This window comes from Sminthopsis crassicaudata, chromosome 2 (genome assembly GCF_048593235.1).
Source record: "Sminthopsis crassicaudata isolate SCR6 chromosome 2, ASM4859323v1, whole genome shotgun sequence".
Lineage (NCBI taxonomy): Eukaryota > Metazoa > Chordata > Mammalia > Dasyuromorphia > Dasyuridae > Sminthopsis > Sminthopsis crassicaudata.
Window position 1 is genome coordinate 488,543,283 of NC_133618.1, and position 23,745 is coordinate 488,567,027.

Here is a 23,745-nt window from a genome sequence, read left to right on the forward strand (position 1 = left end):
AGAAGATTTAAGTGCGATAGACTTGGCTTTTCTCAACAATGTGGTGATTCGAGGCAATTCCAATAGACTTGGGATGGAAAATGCCTTCTACATCCAGAAAGAGATCTATGGAGACTGAATGTGGATCAAAGCATGGTTTCTTCAGCTTTTTTTATTTGTTTGTTTGTTTTTTCTTTGTCATGGTTTTTTCCCTTTTGGTCTGATTTTTTTTTTTTTTTGGTCACAACATGACAAATATGAAATATGTTTAAAAGGATTGCTTATATTTAAACTAAAAAATAAAAGGGAGAGTAAAGGATAATTAAGTGCTACACTGACAAAACAAGTAATCATTGAGTACTTATCGTACACCCCTAACCTTGTTGGGACTAGATGAAAAATGGGTGATATACATGCATTAAAGGAGTTTATAGTGAAAGACCCATGTGTAAGAGGGCGTAGGCCAAGAGACCAATCCTCATGAGCATGCATGGAGTGATGATGATTCAGTTCCCTATATAGAAGAAAACCTGCTTCTGGGAGAATTGTGATGACATATAATGAAAGTGCCTTGAAGAGTCTTTGGAACATACAGTAGACATTCTGTAACTGGTTCCATTCTGCTAATCCTGTGGCAAGAAGCCTTTCTGATCAGCTAAGGATGCATTCTAAAGTCAATAGCTTTCAGACTCGACCTTCTCTGATTGGTCTTCTTGGATGATATCATCCAGATATGAGACAATGCTACATGGAGAGAGGCCTTAAACTCTCCCCCAAACACATTTTGTAAAATTAGTCACTGATGTCGAGTCATCCTAAAATGACTCTCTATTTTAACTTTGCTTGATTTTGGCTACATACAGACAGCCTGCAAGAAAGGATCCCATCTCTTCATAATGAATACCTGGCAGCCAGCTTGCTTCAAATGCTTACTTCCCCTGTTTTTTCTTAAGAATATATATATTTATATAGTTATCTTATTACACAAGAAAAATTGGATTTAGAAAGAAGGTAAAAATAACCTAGGAAGAAAAACAAAAATGCAAGCAAAGAACAACAGAAAGAGTGCAAATACTATGTTGTGCTCCACACTCATTTCCCAGTGTTCTTTCACTGGGTGTAGCTGATTCTGTTCATCATTGATCTATTGGAACTAATTTGGTTCATCTGATTGTTGAAGAGGGCCACTTCCATCAGAATATATCTTCATAGAGTATTGTTGTTGAAGTGTATGATGATCTCCTGTTTCTGCTCATTTCACTCAGCATCAGTTCACGTAAGTCTCTTTAGGCCTCTCTGTATTCATCCTGTTGGTTGTTTCTTACAGAACAATAATATTCCATAACCTTCATATACTATAATTTACCCAACCATTCTCCAATTGATGGGCATCCATTCATTTTCTAGTTTCTGGCCACTACAAAAAGAGCTGCCACAAACATTTTTACACATACAGGTCCCTTTCCCTTCTTTAATATGTCTTTGGGATCTAAGGCCAATAATAACACTTCTGAATCAAAGGGTATTCACAGTTTGACAACTTTTTGAGAATAGTTCCAAACTGCTCTCCAGAATGGTTGGATCTGTTCACAATTCCACCAACAATACATCGGTGTCCCAGTTTCCCCATATCCCCTCCAACATTCGCCATTATCTTTTCCTGTCATCTTAGCCAATCTGACAGGTGTGTAGTGGTATCTCAGAGTTGTCTTAATTTGCATTTCTCTGATCAATAATGATTTGGAGCACCTTTTCATGTGAGTAAAAATAGTTTCAATTTCATCATTCAAAAATTGTCTGTTCATATCCTTTGACCATTTTGATCTGGTTTTTCTTGTGCAGCATGATAAATGTGGAAAAACATTTAGAAGAACTGCATATATTTAACCTATATTGGATTACTTGCTGTCTAGAGGAGGGGGTGAGGTAAAGGGAGGGAGAAAAAATTGGAATGTTGAAAACTATCTTTGCATGTATTTTGAAAATACAAAGCTTTGATAAAAAAAAGGAAATTACATAAATAAATAAAAATCTACTATTATTATTTTTTTTTTACAAAAAGAAATGAATACCTATCAAATAATTTAGGGAAGAGTGGAAGCAACACTAACCTAGTCTCCTCACTGAAATATAAACCAATTATGATTATGGTTTACTCCTGTCAATAAAAAGTGCTGACCAGCTAGGTAGCTCAGTAGATAGACTGTCAGGCCTAGCATTAGGCAAACTCTTCTTCCTGAGTTTAAATCCAGTTTCAGACATTTATTAGCTATGTGCTCTTGGGCAAGTCATTTAGCTCCAATTGCCTCAGTTTCCCCATCTGTAAAATGAACTGGAAAAGGAAATGGCAAAACATTCTAGTATCTTTGCTAAGAAAACCCCAAATGGGGTCATAAAGAGTCAGATATGACTAAACAACAACACAATATCAATGTTCATACAGGAACAAAATAACGAAGCTTCAACTTAAACCTAGGTCTTCTGACTCCCAGTCCATTCCAACATACAACAGCCTATAAGTGCTATAGGAGAGGTATGTGTATACCTGTTTGCATGTGTGAGAGAGAAAGAGTATATGTATTACTGTAAGTCCTGTAGGAGTTGGGGGGGGGGGGAAGTCATGGGAAAAGGAGAAAAATGAGGAGAATAAAGAGAGAGAAAGAGAGGACAGAAGAAATAAGGAAAGAAAAGGAGTCAGAAACAGGAAAAAAGTAAGAAACTAAGAAAGAGACAGGGAGTTTAGAGAAGGCTTCCTGCAACAAGCAGGAACTCACTGAACCTTGAAGAATAGGTAGGATTTGGTTGATGGAGAGAATAAGTGTGTCAAAAATAGTCCAAATAAAGGTACAAATGTTCCAAAGTTCCAAATGAATACAATATGTTCCCAGAACAGGTAAGAGACTAACCCAACCAGTATGTACAGGGGAATTGGGAATAATAAATTGTATCAATAATGTGGGGCCAGATTATTCAAGGATTTTCAACAATGCAATGGGAAATACAGGACAATTATGGGGTTTTAAGCAAGGAAGTAATATGATAAAGGTTCAAGGGTTGTAAAATGTTCAGAGTAGTTTAGAGCCAGAGTAACAATAAGGCATCTGTGTGTCCTCAGACAAGATTTGGAAATTTTATCTTATGGCATAGGAAAAGACTTCAGAGATTTTAAGGTTTTTCTCTAACATGTTAGTTATTTAACATCACAAAATTAATACCTTGTGCACTAGAGAGGGCAGAATTTTCTGACATTAAATATATGTATGTTATTTCTTAAATTTTTATTGATAAATGTTGTTTCTACATTACCTTCATTACCAGATATACCTCTTCTTTCTCACCTCACCAGAGATCCATCCCTTGTAACAAAGAAACAGTAAAGAAAAGCAATTCTGGAAAATTAATTATATCTTAATCAAATCTTAAAACATTTGCAATATTTTTCGTCTATTAGTTGCCCCATCCTTGCAAAGAAAAGAAGAAAGGGCATTTCTCATTGACTCCCTTTTTTTTTTCCCAAGTCAAGATAATTTTTACTACTCAGTTACTAGCTTGGAGTTTTTGTTGTCTTTCTTTCCATTTATGATGCATTTATGATGTAATAGCCATTGTGAATATTGCTTTCAAGTCAACAAATAATAAATATTTATACCAGGCATTGTGCTAAATGATGACTATTTTTAAAACACCAAAAAAAAAAAAAAAAAACCTTTCTCTCCAGGAGTTTACAGTTATTTATTATTTAGAATGATTTTGCTTATTTTATTTTGCTGTAGGTGTTGCAGTGGATAGAGAGCATTGGGCTTGGAATCTAGATGATTTCAATTTCACGAATTCAAATCTGGCCTCAGACACTAACTAGTTGTCTGAACCTGGGCAAACCTGTTTGTGATATATGCTGGAGAAGAGAATGGCTAACTACTCCAATATCTTTGCCAAGAAAACCCCAGACATTGTCACAAAGAGTCAGACACAACTGAAAAATGATTTAATAACAACATTTAAATCTAACTATGCTTCTCCATATTCTTAATATTCATCACTAAGGATCAAAAGCTGGGAGAGTCCTTAGAGACCATGTAGTCCAATCCTATTAGATATTATTATATCCATTTTACGGATGAGGAAACAGGCCAAGATTTGCTCATGGTCACACTGTAGTGAGCATCTAAGCAGAATTCAAACTTGGGTCTTCCTTAATTCAAGCCCTACACTACCACACCTGGCTTCCTAGATGAGAAAACAAGGTCAGGGACTTTAAGTAATTATCCCAGTCACACAGATAGCATCAGAAATGGAATATGAAGCTATGTCTCTGATACATCCCACCAGATGTTTAAATCCTTTTTTACTCTATCATCATCATGAATCCCCAGGATAAGTTCATAACCAGGAAATTCATTATCATGGAGATTGCTTCAGCTTTGGTATTCACACCTCATCAGTTGGAGGGCTTGAGGGTGGAGTAAAAAATTCCTCCTAAAGCCTCCCTTTACTGGGAGCTGGGAATCCCAGCAAACTGTACATTTCCCACAAGCTGTTCTTGGTTTGGTTGTTGTTATTGTTGTTTGTCCTTCGTTCTTGGAGATGACCTTGACATCAGGAAAGTGATGTCATGACAAGCAAGTGAGTTGGATTTAAGTGGGGGAGGGCTGTGCAAAGTCATTGCCTCACTTTCCCCTCCAGAGCCATCTGGCTCCAGTGGACAGATATAGATCAGGATGATTGGAGATAACCCTGGATGCAGTGGGAGACCTTGGTCTTTTAAAGCTAAGATCTTTAATAGGTCTCAGTTTGACTGAGGTCTCACCCATTCAGTGATTAAAGCTAGATAGCAATGGAGGCAAAGAATCTCCCCTTTCACCTACTCAAGAAAAAAACAAATCTGAATAAATAAATTATCATTCTCACCCTGCATACCCAGAGATTCCCTCTGGCTAGGCCTTCTCCTCTTTTCAGCTTCCTTTTATATATTGTCTTCCTCAATTTGATTGTAAACTTCCTGAGAGAAGGGACTGCCCTTATTTTTCTTACCAATATATTTAAGCTTAGCATCTTGCCTGGATGGTAGTTGTTGCTCCTCCTTCCAAAAGGAAGAGCATCAATGACATTACAGAGTAATCTCATGATTTGCTCATGACTTGGATTTAAATTAGACAGAGTTGCACAAAATCATCAGCTTCACTCTTTCTTCCAGACTTATCTAAATTTCAGTAATAGGACAAGTCAGAAAGACTAGGGCCATGTGTATCTGACTCAGTTCTAAGCTATCCATGGTACCTGCTTCTGCTGCCTTCATGGCCATTGGAACAATTTTCATCTCATTCTGCCAAGGGAAATTTTCACATGCTTGGATAGACATTCCCCTAATTCATCAATAGGTTTGAAACTTCTTGGCCTCAGCTCAATTTAGCCTGTCCACTGATGTGTCTACTGCACATCTTACAGCTTCCAAGTGCCTAATAAATGTTTATTGTATTGAATTGTACGTTGAAACTAGTCATTCCTCTTTCCTCTGTACCTCACTACCTCAAGGGTATACTAATCACGTTACATTAATATAATTATTACATTATTATATTTATAACATATATAGTAATTATTCTAGTAATGTAATATTACTTTACATTCATGTACTACAAATTGCTTAGCTATTTCCCAGCTGATAGACACCTACTTTGTTTCTGTTTGTTTTTAAATGTCCCTCTTTCCTCTCTTCTAATTTCTACTGGCTTGGAACCTTTACTTTCAGCCCCCATGAAGCTGCCTTTTTTTGGTTACCTCTGATCCTAGTCTTTAGATTGGGGAAAGCCTGCAGTGAAAAAGATCAACTGATGAGGTCCTGGGTTACTAGGTGAGGTTGGCATGTTGTGCCACGGTTCCTTTTTAACTTCCTGATCCAGTTTCCTATAGTCCTATTCAGTTACTCTGCCTCAGGTTATAACCATTCCCTCTTAATGTTTGATAGGATAAAGGTCTTATATCTTAGACCTTAGGCTATATTTATTCCCTCTTAATGTTAGATGGGATAAAGGTCTTTATCCATTTTAGACATCATTAGAATATCAGGAGTCTCTCCTGTATCTCCCTCCTAGGTGCCAGCCTCCATTATGTCAAACCCATCCAAGTACCTTCCCCCATTAGGTCATTCCCATCCCCATTATGTCATTGTTCTTGCAACCCTATAAAAGAATCCTGTATCTGATTCTATTGCTGGATTCTTTGAGATGGTAGTTTCGTTCAGACCTGGGACCAAACCATGGATCCATTTGGTCCCAATAAATCTCTCAATAAATTATTAAATACTCTCTAATCTATATCTTGCTCAGTTTCTCTTGCATTACAGGCAGAGAGAGCCTGAAATACTGATAAAATTACTCCTGGAGGCAAGCAAGAAAGGCACTGATGGGGATTAGTTCAGTCTTATAGTCTCATCCTCTGTAGAAGTCTTGGGTAGTACCCAAGCAATACTTGGATAGTGCTGTCTTTTTCTCAAGTTATGTCAAAGCATTGAGATTAAATTTCCCCATTTCCCCATTTCCATGGCCCACAGCATCTTTGCTGAATCTCTTTTAAGGTTATAATTCACTACAGACAGTGTCTTTTCCCTCACACCTCCCCCATTCCATGTTTTGTCATTCTTCTCATCCTCCCTTCATGGTATCTTTTTCCTTATCAATTATGGGCATACTCCCATCTTCTGGAATATATCCTTTTTCCTGGTTAATTGAGAGTTCTACTAGAGCACTTGCTTTTCCATAATTAATTGTTAAAATTTCTTGTTTCATCAAACTATGTGAAAAGTCACATTCCCATCCCTATTCCACCACCAATAGATATACACATAACATGTCCTTGCTCTAAAAGAAGCTTGTGAGATAACTCTGTCCTTGCCCTGTAGTTCTCTCTCTGGATTGCTTCTCTCTCCCTATTTTTATTTTTTGTGGATAGAAAATTACCTGCATCAAAGAATCCTACCAAAATAAAAAAATTAATGAATTGGAAAATGATTGGGAGAATTGTGCTTTAGCCTGAAATCTTTTTGTGAGACATCTTCCTTGTCTTCTACAATGTAAGAAAATTCTATTAACTTATATTAGATAAAAGTGTAAAAGGAAAAAAAAGAAAAAGAAAAAAGAGAAGAAAAAAAAAGAAAAAAAAAGTTTGAAGAAAATTGAGAAGTCCACCACTAATGAGAAGTGTGGTCCTGGGGATACAGTTCTAGGCTTCCAGTCTTTAAAACCTTTATTCAAATCCTACCCCAAATACCCACAAATTAAATGACTATGGGCAAGTCACTTAACTCCTAAGTGCCTCAGTTTCCTTATCTATGGTACCTTTTTTACAAGATTATGGTAAAACTTAAATGACATGATACATATGAGAAATTTTTCAAACCTCAAAGTGTCATATTAATTTTGACAATTAGCCAGTTATTAGATGGTTTATTTGACTACTTGCATTTTTAGATTTCTTGTAGGACATACAATGTGCCTTTGGACAAATAATTCATCCTATCTGTGACTCAGGTGCTACCACCACCACCACTTCTGTGGCACATGCAAGTAAAAAGCTGGTTTGTGAAGTATTTATCATTGCTTCAAAAAGAAATAAAATATAAATACACACAATATTAGTGAGTGGTGATTAAAATTTTTTGAAGGAAAGAAAAATGTTATATACTTGTTTTAGAAACAGTTGAAGTGGCTGTGTGATCCTGGGCAAGTCACTTAACCCCAGTTGCCTCAGCAAAAAAAATAGTTGAAGTAAGGAAGGGATTAAGCTGTTGTTAAGCATCTATTATGTGCCAAGCTAAACTTAGCTGTGCTGAGTTTTTTGGTTGTTTTTTTTTTTACAAATATTATTTAATTTTTACTCCTTGCCAGGTACATGCTTTTATTATACCCATTTTACATTTGAGAAAACAGAGGTCAATTGACTTATCCAGCTCACACCAGTGTCTGATGCTAGACTGGAATAAAGATCTTTATTTCAGGCCTAGCCCTTTGACTGCACTATCAGCTAGCTGAATCTCAGCTGAGATTGTCTATGCTGCTCTCAAGACTTAGAAGTCAGTGGACTGCTTGTTGGTTTCTTGGTTTGGATTTCTCTTAGAAAGAACACAAGATTAAGTAACCTGGATGCTAGTAATTTGATGTATGATTTTGGGCAAATCACTTCCTTTCCATTTACTCCAGTTTACTTATACATAAAATACATTAAGAGAAGCACTGTGGGTAGCGGGAAAGAACTCAGGATTTAGAATCGGGGAACTGGATAGTCATAATGATACTATCACTATCTTTATGTCCTTGGGCAAGCCATTTTTATTTCTCCTTATGTTCATTGACTACAAATAAAGGGAGTGGAATAGGTGAACTCTAAGGTACTTTCCCAGCTCTGAATCCTAGGAGCCCACGAATGATCTAATATTAAGGATAAAAATGAGACATTTAATTTCATTAATATTGGCTTTGTTCATCCTTCCTTTTCAAAGTGCACCAATGCCATCACAAGGTGATGTCTTGACTTGCTCTGGAATTGGATTTAAATGAAGCAAAGTTACATAAAATAATCAGTCTCACTCTCTTTCAAAGTCATCAAAGTCAAGTAGAAGGATAAAAGTCAGGAAGACTGGCATCTTCAGTGTCTAACCAAGCTCAAAGCTCTCCACAATATCTGTTTCAGCTGCCTTCATGGGTTTGGAACAAATTGTTTCTATCAGGGAAAGCCTTAACATGCTTGTGGTAGATATCTCCCTGACTCATCAATACCAATTACCCTCAATCTGATTTTTAGCCCTTTGCTAAGACAGTTTTACTGGGGTGAGTTGCTAAATAGGCTACAATTTGTTGGAGCCACAGGCAAGAATTGGGTGAAAGTTGGGCACCAAAAATGGATGAGTAGCCCTGAAAAAGGCTCATCAAAGGTTCTAGTACTCTTGGGAACATCTCATACACCCCCGTTTCTTTAATAAAGAAATTCCAGAATGACAAAACTTCCTCTATCAATACAAATGAGCATATTCTCTGTGATTTATAATCAAAGAGAAATATTTGGAGATATTGAAGGGCTGAATGATTTGCTAAATGTTACAGAGCCAGTATGGGCCTTGAACTTAGGTCTTCCTAAGCAGCTCAGAGGCTGCCTTTTTTAACTATTGTAACCAGACTGCCTCTCTAATAGTGACAGCTGACAATTATATAGTATCTTACATACATACAATTTGTGCATACAAACTTTGTATGTATAATACAAATATACGTACATATATATATATATGCCCAATTTTCCTCCTCATTTACAGATAAGGAAACTGAGGCTGTCATACAACCAGTATTTGTCAGAGGACCAGTGTCTTCATAGCTTTCTATGTACTATTCCAGGGCTGCTTCTTCTAAGAGGTTCTGTAAGGACTAGAAGAAGAGACAATTGATGTGAAAATGCCTTGAAAAACTATTAACTATAAAGAAACACAATGAAGTGTATAGTTACTTATATACTATTAGGTAGAAAATGGATTTTTATGAAGGCCTCTAAATCAATTGAAGATTAAAAGGCTGTATTTTATGTACAAGCTTACAGTAAATACTTGGCATTCATTTCAAGTCCAGTTTTATCACTGAGATATATAAGAATAAATTTAAGTATACCTGGAAAATATATTAATTAATCAACAAAGTTAGAAACATTAATGGTGTATTTATATAATATACTTGATTGTGTGCGAGGCCTGAAGTAGACATCAAAATAAATAAGACCTAAGTTCTATCCTTATGAAACTTTCATTCTAGCAGGGGAGATAAGTTATGTACCAAAAAATTAGGATATAAAGTAGAAGTGATAAATGCATAGAAGTACAAAGTGCTAAGAGAGTACAAAGTGCTAAGCTTTTGAGAAAGAAATAAGGTTCCTAGACATGTCTTTTCTCGATTAATTCTAGTCTTTCTCTTCAAAATATTGTCCCAACACCTCCCAGAATTATAAAAGCAGAACATAGTGGTTTTTCCTTCAATCACAAGCATAAAGTAGGTGCTGAATAAGTATTTATTAAATAAAATATTGAACCTACCCTGATCTTCACAGTTTTCTGGAAATAATTTTTATCTCTGTGCAGATGAATCTGAAATTTACACATCCAATTCTCATATCTCTATTGAAGTTACAATCCTGAATATTCAGTTGCCTATGGACATCTCCATCTGAATGTCCCCTAGGCATTTTAAAATCAACATACTCAAAACAAAACATTATCTTTCCTTCAAACCCATCCTTCCTCCTAATTTACCCTTTTTTGAGAAAGACTCAACATTCTTCTAGGAAAGCAGAGTTGCAACCTAGGAGACATCTTGTACTCTTCAATCTCACTTATTGACAATACCTAGCAAGTGACTGGGTCTTGTCAGTTCTGCCTTTTCGACATCTCTTAAACTTGTCCTGTTCTCTCTCTCCACACAATAACCATCCTAATTCAGGGTGGTTCACCAGAGTGGTTCATCACTTCTTATCTCTCCGGTCCATTTTCCACAAAGCTGCCAAACTGATATTACAAAATCAGGGTTTGATCATGCCATTCCTCTACTTTAGACTCTTTAATGGTTCCTCATTGCTTTCAGGTTAAAACAATTCTTCTGCTTAGAATTTAGAGCTTTTCACTATGTGGAGCCAGCCTATCTTTCCAGGCTGATTACAGATGACTCCCCCCTCATAATTTGATATCCCAGCCAAATTGTGAAATTCCATCTTCAGCTTCCGCATCTTTATAGAGGCTCTCCTCCAGGCCCAGCATTCTTTCCCTCTTCACTTCTGTATTTTAGAATCCCTAGCATACTCGAAGACTCTAATCAAGCATCACCTCCTTCAAAAAACTTTCTCATGACTCTCTTAGTGGTTAGTGCCCTCCTCATTGGTTTTTTGGTTTTGTTTTTTAATGCAACAGGGAACAGGGACTGGCCAATGACAGCACAATCCTAATGAGCATCTACAGCATGCTCTGCCTAATGCAGACCACTGACACAGATCATAGTACTATCTACTGAGCCAGAACTAAGAACTCACCAGATGGTTCTACCTTTTGGTGGTGAGTAAGTAAGAAACTCTGTGGTGCTAAGGGTGCATGGCCCTACTCTTGCTGAGAGAAATAAATAGCAGGGACATCTGTGACCTCATGAATCCAGCTACTAATTATTCCATGACTATTATCCCAGAGATCAAATGAGACCCTCTGCTCTTCATCTTTTTGTGTTTGTACTTTTCTGTTCATAGGTAAAAGAATACCACAACCTTATGACTTTCAAAAAGTTACATTATCAAGTGCCAAAGATCAGAACTAGAGTCCATGCAAGATTTTTCAGATACTTAACCTCAGGGAGATGCAAAGACTTTAGGAACTTTGACTCAAAATAAAAGTGGACTGAAGGATTAGCACATCTTTTCAGTAAATTTTTCCCCTCCTCCCCATCCCCTTCCCCAGATGGCAGGTAGACCAATACATGTTAAATATGTTAAGGTATATGTTAAATATAATATATGTATACACATCCATACAGTTATTTTGCTGCACAAGAAAAATCAGATTTTGAAATAGTGTACAATTAACCTGTGAAGGAAATAAAAAATGCAGGTGGACAAAAACAGAGGGATTAGAAATGCTATGTAGTGGTTCATAGTCATCTCCCAGAGTTCTTTCTCTGGGTGTAGCTGGTTCTCTTCATTACTGAACAAATGGAGCTGATTTGGTTTATCTCATTGTTGAAGAGAGCCATGTGAATCAGAATACATCCTCATACAATATTGTTATTGAAGTATATAATGATCTCCTGGTCCTGCTCATTTCATTCAGCATCAGTTCATGTAAGTCTCTCCAGACCATTCTGAAATCATCCTGCTTATCATTTCTTACAGAACAATAATATTCCATAACATTCATATACCACAATTTATTCAGCCATCCTCCAATTGAGGGGCATCCACTCAGTTTCCAGTTTCTGGCCACTACAAAGAGGGCTGCCACAAACCTTCTCCCATGCATATATCTTGTAAATAAAAAGCTGTAATTTAAAAAAAAGAAAAGAAAAGATATCCCAAACTCCAAAATGTACACAGGAGTCTTACCTGAGAGCAAACTAGGGTTTAGCCTTGAAAACAGTCTTCTTTAGGGGATCTGATTTGTCAATGTAAAATGGAATTGATAATTAATAAGGGCTACATAAATATCACTAATACTTTTCTATGAACATAGTGTCTCTTGGTAGAACATAAGTTCCTTAAATCTAGGAACTGTCTCACTTTTATATCTATTTCTCATTGCCTTTTATGTAGTAGGCATAAAAAAAAATATTTGCTGATTGTTTGATATAATTCCAGTATCCTTTGCCTAACTCATGAATGACTAATGCTTGTAATTTTAGGTCAGTTTAAGAAAGAAGATAGATAAGAAAAGGAGAAAGATTCTGAGAAAGACAGGACCGTGATATGCCTTTCAAACTGTACCAGATGGGCATCTTCCGGTCTGCCTGTGTATAGAACCAGACCAGATTATCAATTTATTTCCCACTAAGAATGAAATCAAATGCTGAGACAGATCATTGAAACTAAAAACTTCCTTACCTTATTTGATTATTTTTAATAAATGATGAAATTGAAATTTTTCCTATATCTAGGAAAGAATAAGTAACAGGAAAAATGGAGAGTAAGTTGCAAAGGAGAGTTTGAATTTGAAATAAGAGATGAGAATGCATATTTTAGAGACAAAGAAGAAAAGCAACATAATTGTCTACCCTCCTATGTGTTCCTGGAACAAGGAGAAGTTAATTGGCCAAAATACTAAGATGTAACATGTAACACTGACCTCCTTAACACCATAATCTGTCCAGCAAAGTTAATGGGTCACAGATGAATTACAAATATACTATGAAAATGATTATGTTATTTTGCTGAACTTACCCCTTAGTAAAGAATTGTTCCAAGAATTTGAAAGGAATCACTGAGAGGGGCTTAGCTCTAACTCTAACTAATGTAATAACCTAGAAAAATTTTCTCCCCTTTTCTGAGTCCTAGTTTCCATCTCTGAAAAAAAAGTGGATAAAAGAATAGAATTGATGATTTCTAAGGCAATTTTCAGATCTCTCTCTGATTCTGTGAGCTGAAAATATGAACTTTGTGTGGAGGCACAAAAATGGTTTTGGGAAAGCAGGACAGGAGAATACTCATGGTTCTCCTTTTATCAAACCCAGATGTCCAGGCACTGGTTCTCAAGATGCTCATGTAATAGTACAAGCCCTGCTGATCTGGGTCTGGGTGTTTTCTTAACCACCAAAGAGTCTGATGAAACTAGTGACTGGGAGCTTTTCAATGTGTTCTCAAGAGTTCCCTAGGGCCCTTAAATAGTCAATGCCACTTCCAAGTAGGATAAATTTATACATAGAACTGGATCTGGGTAAAATCTCTGTCTCTTCGTTGTAAGAATATATGAAAGAGGACTTATCTTGCTCTTGCTCTTCCCTCTTTCTCTTCTCTATTAAATTCAAGGTCCAAAGATCTCTAAGTCATTTGATCCTTATCATTTTATGATAAGGAAACTGAGGCCCATTGAAATGAAATGACTTGTGCTGAGTCACACAAATATAAGTGACAGAGGCAGAATTTGAACATGGACCCCTTTTATATCACTTCAACACTACAAATTCAATACTTTCTGCCTTTTCCTATGGAACATAAATCATAGATGTAGAACTTAGAATCTAACCTCTTTAACTTATAGAGAAAATGCAGTCCAAAGAGGTTAAATGGTTTTCTGAAAGTTTTTTTTTTTTCATATTTGCATAAGACTTTTGTTGTTTTTGCTATTTGAAGAGAACCAATGGCATCACAGGATGATGTCTTTTTTTTTTTTTAATCCAGAAGGGATTTTATTTTATTTTATTTTTAAAACAAAGTCACTTTATTATAAATTTTTGACAGTATATATGCATGAGTAATTTTTTTATAACATTATTCCTTGTAATCATTTTTCCAAATTATCCCCTCCCTTCTTCTACTCCCTCCCCTAGATGACAGGCAATCCTATACATTTTACATGTGTTACAATATAACCTAGATACAATATATGTGTGTAAATCCAATTTTCTTGTTGCACGTTAAGTATTAGATTCCGAAGGTGTAAGTAAGATGGGTAGATAGACAGTAGTGCTAACAATTTACATTCACTTCCCAGTGTTCCTTCTCTGGGTGTAGTTGTTTCTGTCCATCATTGATCAACTGGAAGTGAGTTGGCTCTTCTTTATGTTGAAGATATCCACTTCCATCAGAATATATCTTCATACAGCATTGAAGTGTACAGTGATCTTCTGGTTTTATTCATTTCACTCAGCATCAGTTGATGTAAGTCTCTCCAAGCCTCTCTGTATTCGTCCTACTGGTCATTTCTTACAGAGCAGTAATATTCCATAACCTTCATATAACAGGATGATGTCTTAATGTACATTTGTAAATTGGATCCAAGTTAGATACTTGCACAAAAGCATCAACCTTAGTCTTGTCTTCCAGAGCAAGACAAAAGTTAGGAGACGACTTGGGATATAACAGACAACCTTGCATTTTCGATGTCTTTCTAAGTTTTAAGCATTCCACAATGCCTGTTTCATCCACTTTCATAGCCAATGGAACAAATTGTTCTCCTTCACCCATTCCACCAGGGGAAGTCTTCACATGCTTGGAGTAGATACTCCCCTAACTCACCAACTGGTTTTGTAATACCAGAGAAACTGAGGCAAGACAGAGATTGATTTTTAATATTTTAATTGTGGAGAGTTTAGGCTAGCTGGTTGAATGGAACCCATATTCAAAAATCATTCAAACTTGAGCAACTGAGGCAGGGACCTTTTATAGGATTTTTTATTAGGCACATAACAGGGCAATTGGGTGGGAAGACAAGCCATAATTCCAGGAGAGGATAACTTAGTCCTGACAGGATGAGGGTCAAGATAAGAAGGTCGAGGAGACTGCCAGACTAGGCATAGTACTCAAAAGGAGGAGGAATTATCCCAGTAAGAATTGAGATAAGGCACCTGCAGTTTTATGACTTAATGGTATTTCAAGGCTTCTTTTCTGACTCAATTCTCCCAGTCCTAAAGGGAAAGCTAAAAGTGGGGAGGCTATAATAATTTTATTCAGGACATAATTATTCAGGGCATAACATTTTAAGGCCAGTTACTCTCAACTTGATTTAACTGGTTTTCTAAGGTGACTTGCTAGAGTGTGGCCAATGCAAATGCTAATTTCTTGGAGCCATAGATGAGAATTGAGTGATGAGTGGATACCAAAAGTAAATGTGCAGCCCTGAAAAGGGCTAAGCAAAGCCTCACGCTGGAGGTACTAGTCTTCTTTGCATAATTCATACACACCATAAGACTTTTAATATATTTTTAAAACATGTGAACGTAGTGTTTCAAACTGGAAAAGATTATAGAGATCATCTCATTCAAGAGCTCTTAACCTAGTGCTTGTGAACTTTTTTTATAACTATATTTCAATATAATCAATTTTCTTTGTAATCCTATGCATTTTATTTTACACAATTAAAAATATTATTCTGAGAAAGGTTTCAGCAAATTCCCCAAGAGATCCATGACTCAAATAAGGTTAATTAAGAACCCCTGATCTAATCCAACTTTTTTATTTTACACATGAGGCCCACGGAGGTTTAGTAAATTGGCATATATAAGTGGCATTTAGATATGGTTCCTCTAACTCCAAACCCATCTTTTCTATAGCACTTAAAGGTTTATAAAGTGTTTTCCCTATACCAACCCTATGAGATACCAACAAACATTATCATCCCATTTTACACAAAAGTAAATGGAGGCCCTGATGACTAAGTGACTTGGCCAAGGTCATTCAGAAAGTTATTTTTTTTAATTTTTGTTTACATGAAAGATAGAAATGAAGCTTTCTTCCCTTATAATTGCAGGGTTATTCAAAATGACTGCATTCTTGAGTGGAATCTTCTAGTCTTTACAAGGCAGATCTGTTTCCTATAAGTGAAACTAAACCACTTCTTCCAGACAGAATTCTTTAATGTTAGTGTCTGAGAAGAAAAGTCCTCTGGCCAAATTGGGAACTTAGCCAGGGTTTCTGGGCTCTTTCTAGTTATGGAGAAGTTGGCTTGTAAGGTGGAAGCTCTGGCTTCACTGTGGGTGGCCATGCTTTGCTCAGCATCAGTCCTCATCTTCATGGTTGCTCTTTGGAGCAGATGGAAAAGTCTGGAGTTCTGACATCAGATTTCCTGTCTCCCAACATGATGGCTACCATGCTGTGCATATTTAAATTTTACAATATTTGGAAATAAAATTAATCAATCATAAGCATTTATTAAACTCTTCCTATGTAGTAGGCACTGTACTAAGTATTCAGGATTTTAAAAAGAAAAAGAAAAAAATCCTTGCCTTCAAGGGGCTTAGATAGTGTAGAGTTGAACTGCTTCATCAAGAAATCAAGATTGGGAATATAGGAAAATATATATGTATGTGGGAGGGGAGAGACAGAGAGAGACAGAGAGAGAGAGTGACAGACAGAGAGAGATTTGGGGAATGAGTTCAAGAGTTTAGCATCTCCATTGCATTCCAGTCTGAGCTGATCAGCAGCAGGCAGTTTTTTATAATTACATTCTTCTTAGAAAAGAAGAAGCAATGTGGTATTATAGCACATAGAGTACTGGGCCTGAAGTCAGGAAGATTCATCTTTCCAAGTTCAAATCTAGCTTCAAACACTGTAAATTCTATGCAAGTTACTTAACTCTATTTGCCTTAGTTCCTCAGCTAAAGAAGGAAAGGTCAAACTACTCTAGTATCTTTGCCAAGAAAACCCCAAATGGGGTCACTAAGAGTCAGACATAATTTAAACAACTTATAGAAAATATTACCATCTCATCAAGTTATAACCTGTCTTGCTAGAAGATATGGACCTTGAGGGAATTGTTTGGACAGTGCAGAGCAAAGATAGAAGTAAAATGACTACTCAGCAGTCCCTTTAAATGTCTTATTTTAGTGTTGTAAGTATCAACCTTCTAAGAAAATATAATAGAAATTATCAGTTACTGTTAGATGTTTTATGTCTTTGTCTTTGTGAATATATGCTCATGAGTCTTTTGTGTTATAAGAATTTCTCTTCTGTGAAATAAATAAATAGCTGTCCTTTGATTTACTTTGCACACTGTTTCTTTCTAATCTTTTTGGAAAAGTCCTAGAGTTAAGCCAAACCGAAATTTTAAAGACTACAACATGGAACATAGAGTCAAAACTAATGAGAAATAGTCTTACTCTTCTTCAGAGATCAAGTTCCTTCCAGTTTAAATCTAATTAAGGGTATGAGCCCAGAGCTGAATAGTCCCTTAATGAAGCAGGGTACCCCACCATAGCTAGATGTCTCCATGTATAGAGTATCCCACAGAGACAGGACGACCTGAGTTCAAATGTGACCTTAAATACTTAACAGTCGTATGACCCTAGGCAATGGTCTTAACCTTGGTCTCACTCAGTTTCCTCATCTATAAAATGTGAGTAATAATAATTGATCCCAGGGTTGTTGTGAGTTATTACTTTTAAAATGCTTCTTAAATCTTAAAGAACTATATAAATGCTGGGACATTGATACATTGTTGGTGGAATTGTGAATACATTCAGCCATTCTGGAAAGCAATTTGGAACTATGCTCAAAAAGTTATCAAACTGTGCATACCCTTTGATCCAGCAGTGCTACTACTGGGCTTATATCCCAAAGAAATACTAAAGAAGGGAAAGGGACCTGTATGTGCAAGAATCTTTGTGGCAGCCCTTTTTGTAGTGGCCAGAAACTGGAAATTGAGTGGATGCTCAACAGTTGGAGAATGGCTGAATAAATTGTGGTATATGAATGTTATGGAATATTATTGTTCTGTAAGAAATGACTAACAGGAGGAATACAGAGAGGCCTGGAGAGACTTACATGAACTGATGTTGAGTGAAATGAGAGAACCAGGAAATCACTATATACTTCAACAACAATACGATGATCAATTCTGATGGATGTGGCCCTCTTCAACAATGAGATGAACCAAATCAGCTCCAACAGAGCACTAATGAACTGAACCAGCTATACCCAGTGAAAGAACTCTGGGAGATGACTATGAACCATTACATAGAATTCCCAATCCCTCTATTTTTGTCCGCCTGCATTTTTGATTTCCTTCACAGGTTAATTGTACACTATTTCAAAGTCCGATTCTTTTTGTACAGCAAAATAACTGTATGGACATGTATACATATATTGTATTTAATATATACTTTAACATATTTAACATGTATGGGACTACCTGCCATCTGGGGGAGGGAATGGGGGGAAGGAGGGGAAAATTTGGAACAGAAGATTTTGCAAGGGTCAGTGCTGAAATTACCCATGCATACATCTTATAAATAAAAAGCTATAAAAAAGAACTATATAAATGCTAAGCTATGAAGAGGAAGAGGATCCTCAAGACTCAGCTTAAGTGCTATTTCCTACAGAAAGTTTGGACTAGAACAGTTATATTGTGTTTAAAAAGAAGGGGACATGTGTAAGAAATGTTAAGAAGGTAGAACTGAGCATTTTTGAAAAGTGGATGAATATGGGAAAAGATTAAAAGTGAAGTGTCAAGGACAGATTCCTAGGTTGTAATCCTGAGTTACTAGAAGAATAAATAATAGAACCTTTGATGGGGACAGGTAAATTAAAAAGAAGGGGTTAGGGGTAAAGAGAATTTTAGAGATGATGAGTTGATATGTTGATAGGATATCCAAGTGGGGACGTCTAGCAAGCACCTGGAGATGTGGAATTTGAGTTCAGGAAGGAGAGAATAAGGCAGGATTTGTAAGAATCATATGCATAGAGATAAACTCAAGTTGAACCCAAAGGAGCTGATGATGATGATGATGGTGATATGTATGTAACAGTGAGTACCCAGGCCCCACCACTGCCTGAAAGTTACATGTTACATTTCATTTCATCTTTCTCCAAGGATTCTCTGGGACCCTTAAAGAACTTTAGGAGAATCTAGGCACTCTGTCATTGGCTCCAACTGTTTCCAATGGCACTCTCCTCATTGTAGGGGATGCATTCCAGTTCTTTTTAACAACTTGATGTTAAAAATTGTTAAACTTTTACAAAGATGTATTTTACTTCAAAGTATAACAAAAAAGACAAATATATTCCCTAATACATAGCTCATAATCCAGCTGTATCCCATCCCAGTCCCTACTCATATTGTAGAGAGGGGAATGATATTAGATTCACAGTTTAGTTCAGTTCTCATATAACACAGTTTCGAGTTCCAAGTCTCAACCCCCATGGACATGAGCCCAGGCCTCCTGGCTTCTTTTTTTTTTTTTTTTTTTTTCCTTGAGGCTGGGATTAAGTGACTTGCCCAGGGTCACACAGCTAGGAAGTGTCGGAGACCAAATTTGAACTCGGGTCCTCCTGAATTCAAGGCTGGTGCTCTATCCACTGCGCCACCTAGCTGCCCGCCTCCTGGCTTCTTAATGCTTCCCTGTCAGTTTGTCTGACTGCAACATTCAGTCTAAAATCTTGGTTCTGAGGTCACCAAAAGGTCCAATGATGATTCTGCCTCCTACTCCTGAAACTGAGGCCAAACAAAATAAAACAGAACCCCCAGGCTCCTTTTGGGAACATGGGACTTAAAAGGGGAGAGAGGGAGAAGGTAGCTCTTGTCCCCTCAACAGTTCCATTCATTTACACTTTAAGGTATACAAAGTTCATGGTGTACACTCTGTGGGTGAACCTTCACCGTTTTTTAACACTGATGCAGGAAAAAGAGGCAAGACTAGCTCTGGCAATTTTAAAGATACAGCAGCCAATTGAAAGAGGCTATTTCCACTTACATACTAGGAAAACACAGATTGTCTTCTTGAAGTATAGTACCTTCCTATTAGGTAACCTGGATATGCTTTAAAGGCCCAGTTATATTTATGTAGCACTTTAAGAACTTAGTAAATGTTATCTCATTTTCCCCCTTATTACTACTTTGAGAGATATGATTCCCATTTTACAGATGAAGAAACTAAAGTAGACAATGGTTATATGATTTGCTCAAAGTAACACAATTAATAAATAAATGTCTGAGGCCAAATTTGAACTCAGGTTAGATTTAATTAACTCATTCTAATATTGCTTTTTAAAAAAGAAGGAAAAGGAGAGAAAGCCCTTCAAAGTGTTTTGGGGTACCCATTCTCAAGAGATAACCTCTAAAGCCCCTTTCAACTTTTTAGATCTATGATCCTATACACAAAATTATTTTAAAGTATATTTCCTATATTTTGTGACAGGAGATTGGAGAATTGTTATCATTGAACTGAGGTAATGTCTTATTTTAGAAAGTATTGCAGAGTTAGAGGTGAAAGGAATCTCAGAGGTAATCTTGTCCAACCCTCTTGTGTTACAGATAAGGAGCCTGATGTTCAGAGAGGTTATATAATCATAAGAGCTGATGAATGTACAAAACAGTCTATACCCATTACTTATTTGACTTTCACAATAATTCTTTGAGGCTAGTGCTGCAAATATTATCCCATTTGACAGATGAGGAAACTAAGACACAGCAGCCAAATGACATGTCCGAGATCATGCAATTGATAAACAGCAGAGCTTGGTTTCCTGACACCAGGAATCCAGGGCTAGTTCTACAGCTGCCTGCTCAAGGTCACCTAAGTAGCAATGAACAGACCTAAGATTCAAATCTTGGTTTCCTTTCTCAGGATCCAGTCTTCTTTCCTTAGAAAAATAACTGCTATTTGGAATTTTTCACAGGTTCCAATATTCTCTCAGTTGGCTGCAAATCACATATAGGTGAGATAAGTGCCCTTGTGCTACTCCTTAAGGATGTGCATAAATATGCACAGCTGTCCCTGCATGCTTTTATACACCCTGAAGAATAGGGCTGAATATTAATACCACAGTAGGATTTATACCATTCCTTTCTTCTGGAAACATCCACGACTTTTGGAACTTAGATTGAATGGGGAGTAGCTACCATAGTTTCCTATAATATGACTACCCTTTTGACCTGACTAAAGGAATGGGGGTCCTTGTGTTTCCTGAGGAGAGCCGGCACCGTACAGTATCCCACAACCTCCCTTGGATAGCATCTGTTCTTTTCTAGGACCACATGCCTGTTTTGGACTCACAGACTCCTTTCTTTTTTGTTTAGTATTCAAATGCCAAGAACAATCCCTCCTGGACACGCCTCACCTACCAGAAGCAAGGAGCAGGTCCTGGGAGCATGGAAGTGTGAGAATACACATGAGCAATACCTCTTTCAAAGGGAATCCATCCCCTGACTGGTTCATTAAAATGTGTTGGAACAATGTGACCAGACTATATAATTATTCTCTCATGAGGAAGGCCCGGAGGCAAAGAAATGCTGCCAACTGTAAAGACAAATACTTTCCCCCAGCTGTTTATCATGCTTCTTGGACATCATAAACTTGGAAGGCTGGGGGCTATAATTAATCTCTAGCAAATCAGCAAGGTCCTTGTATATCCCAACTCTTCAGTTGGCTTGGATAATTACATAAAGTGTTTTTCTTGGGATAGGCAACCAAATGACTATATTTCTTCCCCTTCCTCTCCCTCTGCCCTTATTAAGTGGCCAACTTGCCTTCCCAAAGAAGTCTCCTTTAACAACTTTCTACACTCTTAGTTCCCACCTTCTCAGTGCCTTTACAGACTATAACCACTTTGTTTCAGCCTGATCAATTGCATCCCTACTTCTCATTAAGGTAGTTTGAAAACAGAGGGAATCCTCCCTGTCTCCCTATCTTCCAAAAAAAGGTCTACTGGATTTAGAGTTTTTAGATATGGTTTTAAGTCCAGCTTTACCTAGGCCTTGATTCCCTTATGTAAAAACAAGAGGAGTTGACTAAACTTCTCTTCCACCTTTACATTCTATAATCTTATAAACTATAATTTGGGATAACTCTGACACTCAGGAAAATTCTAAGGCAGAAAAAAATTTACATTCTCCCAAATCTCCCTTTTAGGGGGGTCTTCTTTTTTCTTTCTTACCCTTACTTCTTCATGGAAAAATGATCTGACAAAACTAGGAAGGTATTAGCTAATAAGTTCTTAAGGCATTTATTACCTCTCCCAAGATTATTTGCATTTTAACATGAGACTCTAGAAGAGGCCAATGTTAGAGACAACTGAATAAATCTCTAACGGTAAATTTTTCAGTTGACTGACTGATGACAGACCATTAGGGCAGGTATTTGGGGATAGGAGGCTTTTATGTCATACCTTCTGCCAATCACAAAGTGCATTTGTATAAATGTATCCTCCTTGGGGCCAGGAGAAGGTTGTATAACACAATGGAAAGAAAGATGGATTTAACTTTAGAGCCCCCACATTCAAATCCTAACCCTACTACCAATTGCCCATATGGCTTTGAGCAAGCCATTTACCTTTCTGGGTTCTCATTCTGGGTTCAGTTTCCTTCTCTGTAAAATGAAAGGGTTGAGCTAGATAGTGTTTTATAAAATCTTCCTAAGATTCCTAAAATCTAGCCTAAGAATGATAGATGCTGTTTTACTTCTACCACTTGTCAGGGTCAGCAATGGAGACTTGAATTGGATCACATCTCTCTGCCATTGTAGAGAATAGGGGATTTTATCAGTTTTACATTTCCTCAGGCACACCATGGATGCCCCTGTTATACTCCAGAAGGCTATCAATCATTTCAATTTATCAAAGAGCACCATAGTCAAATCTTCGCCCTCATTGCCACCTAATGTCAAGGTGTTCCAGCAGAGTGCCTCGTGTTCCTTTATCTTAATGGGAAAATGCTCTGGACTGTGAATTTGTGAACACTCAAAAAGGAAAATAACTATGCTTCTGTGACTGCAAGCTTCTTGCAGAGTAACTATTATTGTCCAGAGCGTGGGTCCTGAAGAAGGAAGGAACTTCAGACTGCCTCTTGTGACTTGGTGGGCTGTGTGTGTCTCCAGGTGAAAACCCAGATTACCAGTCAGGGACTGATGAATTGAACTTCACAAGTTTTCTCATATTAGGGAGTCTATACAACATTGGATTATAAATACACACTAGTCAATGCTGGGAAGGGCATGCTGATTCTGCCTGAGGATATCCAGAAACTGGAGAGATCTTGATTTAGGGCAAAGCAGCAGGAACAAGGCAAATATGGTCATAAGGATCACAGTATTTAAAGCAAGATGGTACCATAGGGAACATTTAATCCAATCCCTCCCTGATTTTACAGAGAAGGAAACTGAGACCCAAGAAGATTTAATTACTTGGTCCAAAATCATATAGGTGGTAAGAAGCAGAGGGAGTGTTCTAACCCAGGTTCCCTAATTTCCATTATAATATGCTGTCTAGGGAAGGAGGGCAAGCTAGAAGAATATGGACATTGAATTTAACATGGTAGATCTGAAATTGGAAGAGACCTTAGAGGTCAGCTTGTTCAACTCCCTCATCTTCTACATAAGGTTTTCTGTCTCCAAAGTCAGTGTTCTTTCTCCCGTCTCTCAGTTAGAGGTTTCTCACTTCATAGGGTATATCACAATTATATCCTGCTTTCAAGAAATAAATCTGATCTAGAAACTTTCAGAAGAAATGCTAGGAGGTAACTTCTTTGAGGCTTCCTGTCCAGCCTCCTTCATATCTGTCCTTGGTTTGCATTATCATTCCATTCAACTAGCTTTTTTTTATATGCCAACTATGTAT

General features: G+C 37.1%; 1 long non-coding RNA gene across 1 annotated transcript in view; it reads left to right on the forward strand.

Annotated features, from left to right (window-relative positions):
- The window catches only part of LOC141557567 (uncharacterized), a 98,378-nt gene extending 76,617 nt beyond the window's left edge, over positions 1-21,761 (forward strand). The window contains exon 4 of the long non-coding RNA XR_012486830.1: positions 21,212-21,761. This is a non-coding gene — a long non-coding RNA (uncharacterized LOC141557567). The remainder of the gene's footprint in view (positions 1-21,211) is intronic.
- Positions 21,762-23,745: the final 1,984 nt, after the last annotated feature.